Below are 8972 nucleotides of genomic sequence, written 5' to 3' on the forward strand. Positions count from 1 at the left end.
CCATTCACCCGGTGCATTATGGGTTATTCTGGAACAAGGAGAGCTCTCCTACAACAAGTTAATAGGAGTCAATTGGGCGCTAGCTCAAAAACAACACACTATTAGCATGCATTTCGTGAACAATAAGTACAATATGTTGTCTTAGGTCTCTCTTTATGTAATGTTGTCTCTCGTCGTTATGTGTTTTGTCCTATATTTATATAGGAGGCCTTTTGGTAGGCCGTCATTGTAAATAAGAATGTGTTCTTCACTGACTTGCCTAGTTAAATACAGTTTCAAATAAAACTGCAAGTATTTTCCGAGATGTGAGATAATTAACTTGTTCTCTGTAATATCGTGTGGCTGTGGAATCGTGACATGACATGCTTTCGAGGGAAATAGGCAGGTTTCTCGATTTATGCCGCGTCCACATGCTAGTCGAAACTAGAAAACGATTACTCGGACATGCGAAAGCATTGTAATTATACACGTGCCGCGTTAAACGAATAAGCAAGTAGAAAATGTTCGATTTTCCTAATTCCGACGGGGTGCGTTCGTAAATTCACTCTGGTTATCTACTACGATTTCAATGCGCACTCGTCTGGGTGTGCCAGAGCGCAGAATAACTGATTCATTTGCGAATGCTCAACACCAGTTGAATATGACCAGTGTCATTAAATGTTGGCGAAACGTAATTAAATTGTTGCCAACAGTCACCAACTCCATAGATAACATGAAAACATCATAACCAGCTTTGCTTGGGCAAGTAAAATGGTCAGTGAGGTGTTCTCTCATTTGTATATGGAAGTTGCTAGCCAACTTTAGCCAGTAAGCTTGGGTGCTTGACTGCCGTTGTGAGGTCAGAATGCTAAAATCAACCCTACTCTTTGTCTGGAGCGTCCGGTGAGCGAAACGAACGGACAATCTGACAATGCTCTGAATTTACGACCCCCCCGAATTTGAGAATGAAGAATTAGCTTAGCAACGGCGTGACGCAGCATGACAACGTGCATCTGATTAGTCAACAGTCTGCTGGGTGGGGCGTTATACGTTCCTCTATTCTTCTCCCAATGGGATTTCTATCTCTTTTCTCTAATATCTCTGGATACATTTGTGGAACGGCCACATGGCTCCAGGTTTAGACAAGGCTGCAGCGCTCTCTAGTGTGTCAATGCATTGCAAATAATTACTCCCATCATTGATCATTGACAATTTCATGATATCAAAGCATTAACATTTGTCTAGAGACTAGGAAGATATACTTATTCATAAATAATGGGAAATTTAATTTAGTTGCTAGAAATATTGCCTTGTTTTTAAAGAAAATACTATAAAAAAGGTGACTGTTTAGGCAGGAACATGATTATAATCATTATCAAGATTTTAAGTGGTAACAATTTTGTCCTTGTATTTAGACCTAACAAACAAATGAACTAGCTGTATATGTATGATAGATAGTCCAATACATATATTTCTTAGAGCTCTATGTATGCCACGCCACAATGGGCAGTGCTAGGAATATTGCACTGGGACCTTAGTGTACTTCAGTGACTGGGACAGGTTTTACATGGAGAATAGCCTCTCATTTTACTATGCGTCCGCCGGGGTTCTGTGTAGCTTAGTTATGCTAATATATTTGACCCCAGTGTATTGCAGTTCATTTCGTATTTGACTTAGTCAAATATCTTTGAGTAGTATACAAGAAAACAACAAAGAGTCCCAGAGAGTACGCAATAGAACATATCAGAGGTGGGCATTGTTTACTACCTAAATTATCGGGATCATCTGGTTACCACCAGTGTTTGGAATACATTGAGCTCGTTAAAAAAACAGACCATGGGATGACTTTTCACACGGAGATGTATTTGTCAAAGGTCCGCCGTGGGTCTGTGTAAACTATGTGATCATATTGGAGACAGGTTTATAGCAGTGAATGTCATCTATTCATTTACTGTTTTAGCATTTCTAATTATAAACCATATAACAGCCAGGGAAACTAATTGTCCCCACTTTATGATGAACATTCAGATTTCTTTGCTAATTTGTTAAGATTTTCTTGTGATCTAAACAAAACTACTTATTTTACTCAACTAGAGATTGAAGTAAATGGTGTTTCATGGAAAAGATGGGCCTGGCTGACATGAAAAATACATTAAGGGGAAAGTATCCACAGACACAGAGGCTGTATAATTATTGTGCAATTTATATCTATCGGCTACATGTCATTTTTTTCATTTATTATTTTGGCATTAGTGCATAAACATAAACTTTAGGGCCTAACCTAAACTTTAGGGCCTAACAAATAGCCTACATGCAAATTGCCAAATGCTTTTGGGGACAGGCAGAAAAAGTTAACGTTGATCCACAGAGGGAAAAGGGAAAATGTCAGAGTTTAATTCAATAAGAGAAGAGCTGCTAAATGGAGAGTTGCAAATGAAGAAGAGAGGGCCAGAAAAGTAATGTTTGGCAAAGATTTGGTGAAATGGTTAAAGTAGACCCAGTGGCATGCATGCCAAGGGAAGCCAGTCTGGATGTTCTACAGTGCTACTGGCAAAATATTCTGTGGACAGATTAATCTAAATTTCAGTTGTTTGGAAGGAACACACAACACTATGTGTGGAGAAAAAAAGGCACAGCACACCAACATCTAAACCTCATCCCAACTGTAAAGTATGGTGAAGGGAGCATCATGGTTTGGGTCTGCTTTGCTGCCTCAGGGCCTGGACAGCTTGCTATCATCGACAGAAAAATGAATTCCCTAGTTTATCAAGACATTTTGCAGGAGAATGTAAGGCAATCAGGTGGCCAATTGAAGCTCAAAAGAAGCTGGGTGATGCAACAGGACAATGACCCAAAACACAGAAGTAAATCAACAAAAAAATTGCTTCAAGAGAAGGAAATGTGACTTCTGGAGAGGCCCAGTCAGAGTTCTGACCTCATCCCAATTTGAGAACGGTTCACACCAGACATCCCAAGAATATTGCTGAACTGAAACAGTTTTGTTAAGAGGAACGGTCCAAAATTCCTCCTGACCGTTGTGCAGGTCTGATCCGCAACTACAGAAAATGTTTGGTTGAGGTTATTGCTGCCAAAGGAGGGTCAACCAGTTATAAAATCCAATTGTTTACATACTTTCCAACCCTTCACTGTGAATGTTCACATAGTGTGTTAAATAAAGACATTAAAATGTGTAATTGTTTGTGTGTTAATAATTTAAGCAGCCTGTGTTTGTTTGTCTACTGTTGTGGTGGTGTAGGATAATATCCAATTTATGCAGAAATCCAGGTAATTCCAAAGGTTTCACATACTTTTTCTTGTCACTGTATGTTATGTATGATGATTGTGAAGCGCTATACAAATTAGACAGTTACAAGACAGAGACTTTAAATAGGCCTATGGCACATCAAGGGAACGTTAGCCTACTGTTCAGATGGGTTACAGTGGCTTGTGAAAGTATTCACCCCCTTGGCATTTTTCCCATTTTGTTGCCTTACAACCTGGAATTAAAATCGATTTATTGGGGGTTTGTATCATTTGATTTACACAACATGCCTACCACTTTAAAGATGCTAAATATTTTTTATTGTGGAACAAACAAGATATAAGACAAAAAAAAACGGAAAACTTGAGCGTGCATAACTATTCACCCCCTCCCCTAAGTCAATACTTTGTTACAGCTGCAAGTCTCTTGTGGTATGTCTCTATAAGCTTGGCACATCTAGCCACTGGGACTTTTGCCCATTCTTCAAGACAAAACTGCTGGATGGGATGTCCGTTCCACTGGTGTACAACAATCTTTAAGTCATACCACAGATTCTCAATTGGATTAAAGTCTGGGAATGACTAGGCCATTCCAAGACATTTAAATGTTTCCCCTTAAACCACTCAAGTGTTGCTTTAGCAGTATGCTTAGGGTCATTGTCCTGCTGGAAGGTGAACATCCGTTCCAGTCTCAAATCTCTGGAAGATTGAAAAAGTATTCCCTCAAGAATTTCCCTGTATTTAGCGTCATCCATCATTCCTTAAATCCTGACCAGTTTCCCAGTCCCTGCCGATGGAAAAACATCCCAACAGCATGATGCTGCTGCCACCACCATGCTTCACTGTGGGGATGGTGTTCTCAGGGTGATGAGAGGTGTTGGGTTTGCTCCAGACTTAGCGTTTTCCTTGATGGCCAAAAAGCTTAATTTTAGTCTCATCTGACCAGAGTACCTTCTTCCATATGTTTGGGGAGTCTCCCACATGCATTTTGACGAACACCAAACGTGTTTGCTTATTTTTTTCTTTAAGCAATGGCTTTTTTGTGGCCACTCTTCCGTAAAGCTCAGCTCTGTGGAGTGTACGGCTTAAAGTGGTCCTATGGACAGATACTCCAATCTCCGCTGTGGAGCTTTGCAGCACCTTTAGTGTTATCTTTGGTCTCTTTGTGGGCTCTGATTAATACCCCCCTTGCCTGGTCCGTAAGTTTTGGGGGGTGGCCCTCTCTTGGCAGGTTTGTTGTGGTGCCATATTCTTTCCACTTTTTTATAATGGATTTAATGGTGCTCTGTGGGATGATCAAAGTTTAGGATATTTTTTTATAACCCAGCCCTGATCTGTACTTCTCCACAACTTTGTCCCTGACCTGTTTGGAGAGCTCCTTGGTCTTCATGGTGACCCTTGCTTGGTGGTGCCCCTTACTTAGTGGTGTTGCAGATTCTGGGGCCTTTCAGAACAGGTGTATATTTACTGAGATCATGTGACAGATCATGTGACACTGAGATTGCACACAGGTGGACTTTATTTAACTAATTATGTGACTTCTGAAGGTATTTGGTTGCACCAGATCTTATTTAGGGGCTTCAAAGCAAAGGGGATGAATACATATGCACGCACCACTTTTCCGTTTATAAAAATAAATTTCAACAAATAATTTTTTACATTTCACTTCACCAATTTGGACTATTTTGTGTATGTCTACATAAAATCCAAATAAAAATCAATTTAAATTCCAGGTTGTAATGCAACAAAATAGGAAAAACGCCAAAGGGAATGAATACTTTTGTAAGGCACTGTTACGTCCGTCGTCGGAATGAGACCAAAGTGCAGCGTGGAAAGTGTTCATCATACTTTATTAGAATGAACACCAAAAACAACAAAGTGGAAAAAACAAAAGTACCGTTCTGCAGGGATAAACAGCTACTGTGCAAAAAACAACATACCACAAACTAGGGTGGAAAACAGGCTGCCTAAGTATGATTCCCAATCAGCGTTATGGATAGACAGCTGCCTCTGATTGGGAACCATACCAGGCCAACAAAGAAATAGAAAACTAGAATGCCCACCCAAATCACACCCTGACCAAACCAAATAGAGAAATAAAAAGGCTCTCTAAGGTCAGGGCGTGACAGGCACTGTAAATGGAAACTGAAATCTGAACACTTACTGTAGGTCTATAACATCTCACATATCCTTAATATTATCCTGCAGTAAAATTATACATCAAAGTTACATTTTGACTAAGGAACAGGAGTGGAGAAATATGATTTATTTATTTTAGCATCTTGTGAATACGCAGATAAATGCTTTCTGTAGAAGTGCTATCTTTATCGGCATTATATAAAAGGAATAGTATTTCATCCCCAAAAAATATGTATCCAATCCTAACTGAAATCGTGTCAGAAACATGTTGGGTCATTTTCACAGCTTTTTACTTCCTTACAACTGGTCAAACTAATGTAATTTTGAAATTTTGCACAGAAAATCTTTCCAGTTTTTTAAAGTGGCATTTTCTCCCCTGTCTCTAAATGTCTTTGCTCCGTGAAAGAAGCAGAGATGACAGAGAAAACTTTACCGATATCAACTAGATTGAAGCATTCATTCTATAATTTATGACATTATTCTGGTTAGCAAGGGTTTATTTAGTCTGCTAGGGCAATAGATAATGACAGAAGAGAAGCTACATGTATCTACACTGAACAAAAATATAAACGCAACATCTAAAGAGTTTTGGTCCCATCTTTCATGAGCTGAAATAAAAGATGCCAGAAATGTTCCATCCGCACAAAAAGCGTATTTCTCTCAGATTTTGTGCACATATTTGTTTACCTCCCTGTTAGTAAACAGGGATTATCCATCCAAGATAATCCATCCACCTGACAGGTGTGGCATATCAAGAAGCTGATTAAACATCATGATCATTACACAGGTGCACCTTGTGCTGGAGACAATAAGAGGCCACTCTAAAATGTGCAGTTTTTGTCACACAACACATTGCGACAGATGTGCCATTCAGAGGGTGAATGGGCAAGACAAAGGATTTAAGTGCCTTTGAACGGGGTATGGTAGCAGTTGCCAGGCATAGGGCTGTGAAGGTCATGAAATTTTGTCAACCAGTGATTTTTAAGCAAATAACTGCCGGCCTCATAGTAATTGGCCGTTAATTAGCAAAAACATGTTTAGCATTGCCTGGTTTCCACACATAGCCTACAAGCCACTAATGCAGACCTTTACAACATCTACATTTTAAAAAGTCTAATAAATCCATGTCATATAGCCTACACCATTACAATAAATCCATATTTATTTTAGATCGCTCTAAAGAAACATGATATGAAGAAAATGTAGTCTATTTCAGAAGAATAGAATAGCATACTCTGAGTTGTCCTTATGTTATCCATGATATAGCTATGCCATATGGCTGTGGGCTACACTAGTTCATTTAGCAGAAAAAAAGGAAGCGTGCACATGCGTGTCACGTTCGTCATACGAAGCAGACCATATACATCTTCCTTTTAATAAAGAAGAAGACTGAACAAACTATACAAAACGACCGTGAACACTAATAGACACGAGTGCAGACATGCAACATCACATAGACAATAACCCACAACCCAAACTGGAAAATGGCAACATAGATAGGATCCCCAATCAGAGACAACGATAAACAGCTGCCTTTGATTGGGAACCAATCCAGGCCACCATAGACCTACATATGCCTAGACTACACACACACACCTAGACATACAAAAACCCTAGACAATACAAAACAATAATATCCACCCTCGTCACACCTTGACCTGACCAAAATAATACAGAAAACATAGAATACTAAGGTCAGGGGGTGACAATGCGACTATTCTGTGTTGAGCGGTGAAGAAAGAAACTGGTCCTCTATGCTTCACTTAGAGTTATTTATGCAACTTTAGTTGTGATACAAACGTCGGGCTATATGTTTTGATGTTTAATACATTCTAAGGCTGCATGATGGGACAACAATGATGATTTGAAAAAAGTCACAAGCTGCACACACTTCATCAGTCTCTCATTCACAATTTAACGAGCACTTGATAATATTCTCACCAGGCCTCAAATTTCCCGGCAGCATCCCCCTTGTGTCGTTGTAATGCCCCCTAAAAATCCATGCCTTTTGTGGCCAAAGTGGCCATTGTCCCCTTGGGCTGAGTTTAATAGGCTAGTTATAATTCCCTTATAATTGCTGCCTTCCTCTGAAGTACCTCTCACTCACATGGCTCTCACAGATGTAGCTAATGCCTGTCATGTGATCGGGTCCGTCTCACAGGCATTTAGGCTGTATCACATCTGGCCGTGATTGGGAGTCCCATAGGGCGGCGCCGTCATTGTAAATAATACTTTTTTCTTAACTGACTTGCCTAGTTAAATAAAGGTTAAATAAAAAATAAAATTCAGTAGAAGTAGGCTACAAGTGAATCGAAACAGACACAGCTGTGTGCATCCCGGTTATCGAATTCCAAGGCGATATTGAATATGTTAGAACTGTCCACATTTAGCCTACTTTCCTTCAGCCAATAAGATGAGTAGGCCTGACAAACAGCAACAGACTAGCCTATGTAAATCAATTATCCCCATGGTACAAAAATTGACCTATTCTATTGGTCAACTTGTCCTTCTGTGCAAGAAATAAATATTCCGAACATACGCTGGGACAGTTGTGGGATGCGATAGATCCCAAATTAATACAACCACTCTCAAACCTTTTAAAAGCAATGAGGCTGACCTTTTAGCTTTAAATGTTGATAAACTATTATGCAATTATTTCACATTATAAGGACATTCAGCAAACTTGACACAACTGTGGGAAGCATTGGAGTAAACATGGACCAGTATCCCTGTGGAACGCTTTCGACACACTTTCGACAACTATATTGTAATTATACAGGGTACATTTGGAAAAAAACCTAGGTCTCAATATGTCTTCTCTGTCAAAATAAAAGGTTAAAGAAAAAATATATACAGTACCAGTCAAAGGTTTGGACACACCTACTCATTCAATATCATGACTCAGGATATGACCCAGATGCGGACACAGGAGGCAGGTAGTACAGTTCTCAGATGATTTATTATAACACGGGCCAGGCAAAGGGCAGGTTGAGAACAGGCAGAGGTTCGTATTCAGGTCAGAGTTAGACAGGTACAGGAGGGCAGGCAGGCTCAGGGTCAGGGCAGGCAGAATGGTCAGAACCGGGAAAACTAGGTAACAAAAACTTGACAAATCAAAATACATTTTATATTTGAGATTCTTCAAAGTAGCCACCCTTTGCCTTGATGACAGCTTTGAACATTCTTGGCATTATCTCAACCAGCTTTATGAAGTAGTCACCTGGAATGCATTTCAATTAACAGGTGTGCCTTGTTAAAAGTAAATTTGTGGATTTTTTAATGCGTTTGAGCCAATCACTTGTGTTGTGACAAGGTAGGGATGGTATACAAAAAATAGCCCTATTTGTCAAAAGACCAAGTCCATATTATGGCAAGAACAGCTCAAATAAGCAATGAGAAACGATAACCCATCATTACTTTAAGACATGAAGGTCAGTCATCCTGGAACATTTTAAGAACTTTGAAAGTTTCTTCAAGTGCAGTCGCAAAAACCATCAAGCCCTATGATGAAACTGGCTCTCACGAGGACTGCCACAGGAAAGGAAGACCCGGAGTTATCTCTGCTGTAGCGTATAAATTCATTAGAGTTACCA

This window comes from Salvelinus fontinalis, chromosome 9 (assembly GCF_029448725.1).
Source record: "Salvelinus fontinalis isolate EN_2023a chromosome 9, ASM2944872v1, whole genome shotgun sequence".
Taxonomy (NCBI): domain Eukaryota; kingdom Metazoa; phylum Chordata; class Actinopteri; order Salmoniformes; family Salmonidae; genus Salvelinus; species Salvelinus fontinalis.